General features: G+C 42.0%; 1 pseudogene; it reads right to left on the bottom strand.

Moving 5' to 3' along the window:
• Positions 1-964: 964 nt before the first annotated feature.
• LOC140858735 (uncharacterized) lies at positions 965-1713 on the bottom strand (annotated as a pseudogene).
• Positions 1714-2051: the final 338 nt, after the last annotated feature.

The raw sequence follows: 2051 nt of genomic DNA, 5'->3' as shown, positions 1-2051 counted from the left end.
TATCAGCAATCAGAGCTAGACTTTTTTACCCAAAAAAATACTAATTTTCATTAAAAAATAAAAGAAAGCAATCAGTACTAAGTTTTGGAGCTCGTTGGTGCTCCGGTATCAGTATCCGATTCCTAATTAAGCTACACGAACCGAAAGATTCTTCCAGAGTATGTTAGATTTAAAGATCTCACATTGTGTAACTAGTTACTGCCGTAGCTTTGATGTATTCCCGAATAATTTATCCATCCCCATCTCATCGAGGACCCGAGGTTTAATAATATCTGAACGAATTTGCCAAAGCACAGTAGCATTGCTATACGTATCATACTGCATGCAGCTTTATGCTTATCATACTGCATGCAGCTTTATTAGAAGCAAATACAGGCTATAGATTATGAATAAAACCTTGTTCTAATTGCAGAAATAGACCAATATATTCTGTCTATAGTAGGAGATGAGAATTTTTTTAGTTAAATATTCAAAATCTTTGTGGGCATTATAAAGAAAACCAATCAAGTTTGTTGGTCATGAAGGCCTGTTAGTATACGTGGCAATTTTAGCCGACCCATCAAATATTCGATCCGATCCGAATGAGGTGTGTTTTACTCGATCTGATTAAGAGGTGGGACAGATATGTATTTTAAAAAAAAATATCCAAAGCAAGTTCAGATCAGATATAGATAATGGTATATCCCGTTCCGAATCTGCTCCGATATACTTTATATTTAAGGGTAAATTACAAAATTTCTCTTGAGATTAGGTCAAGATTACAGTTACACCTAGTAGTTTCTAAAACCTACATTTATACCCTTCACATTTTAGTCAACTCTACAGTCTAATACACGTCGTTAGATTCATTTGAATCTAATTATCACATCATGATAAATTTTTGAAATGACCAAAATAATCCTAAATAAATGATAAAAAAAGATCAAGCGGGCTGCATGTAAAAATCCACCATCCAATCAAGCCCCTATTGGCTCTTCCAGGTGCAAACCAAAAGCCAGAACCTGTCAGTGCTTTGCAGCACCACCTTTTTTGAGCTCGCCCCCTCCATCAGCATCGAGCTGCTCGCTGACGATGCCAACGAGGAGCTTATCTTCAACAAATTTTTCTTCCTTTGCCTGCTCCTCTTCCCCTCATCTCCCACGCCAGTACTGCTATCACTCCAATTCCAGTTTTTCCACATATAACTCTCCATCCCCTTGCAGCACACGATTCTTGTTGGACGGTAAAGCCTTCCTTCCTGAAATGCCCCTCCTTCGCTGTCTCTCGCTCGAATTGGAACATGAACACGGCATGCTTGGGCTCCACTGCCGTCGCTGCGATGGTGGGGTGGCATCAGGCCTGTCCTTGGGCTAGAAAAGCCAGTTGTGGATGTCCCACGAGATCTGGATCCACACACCGCCCTCCATCTCGACCCGCTTGCTCCCTCAAAACTTCCACTAAAGCCGCCGCACTTGCAAGACTCTCTTCCCATCGACCCCCAACAACATCCCTCCATCTCTCTCCCTCTCCTTTGTTCCAAGATCAATCGAGATCTCCCTCTCTTCCCCTAAACAGCACCATCATCTTGTAGATCTCCCATCATCGGAGTCCCTCAAGACTACGTGCTCCCTTCTCGAGATCAAGATCAAGCTATTGTCCCTTGCATCTTTGCTCTCTGTAGGCCTCCTCCAAGAGATCATTGACGATGAGGAGCATCTCACTGTCCACCGGCATGGCTCACGGCAATGGCGGGTTTCCTATAAAGTGATCTCACTGTGGCAACGATTGCGGCGGCCTTTTGGGGCAGAGGGTCATGGAGGTTTTTTGTCATTTTCTTTCGTTATTCTCCTCCATCTCTTCGATCTCACTGAAGAATTCTGAAGAAAATCTAGCTTTCTTGTTCTAATCTCACTTCGTTAGATCGAGTCATGGCTTCTCGATTGACGAATTGTTGAGAGATAAGGAAACAAAGATGAATTTTTCGAAGAAAAAATTCTTCTTCTCTCTTTCTATCACGTCTTGTTTGTAAAATCTTTCACCAAAAGAGCTCAATGCTGGCCGTAAGATGGAAG

This window comes from Elaeis guineensis, chromosome 6, assembly GCF_000442705.2.
Source record: "Elaeis guineensis isolate ETL-2024a chromosome 6, EG11, whole genome shotgun sequence".
Classification (NCBI taxonomy): Eukaryota; Viridiplantae; Streptophyta; class Magnoliopsida; order Arecales; family Arecaceae; genus Elaeis; species Elaeis guineensis.
The sequence above is the reverse complement of the archived record's forward strand: the minus strand, read 5'-3'. Positions and strand labels throughout refer to the sequence as shown.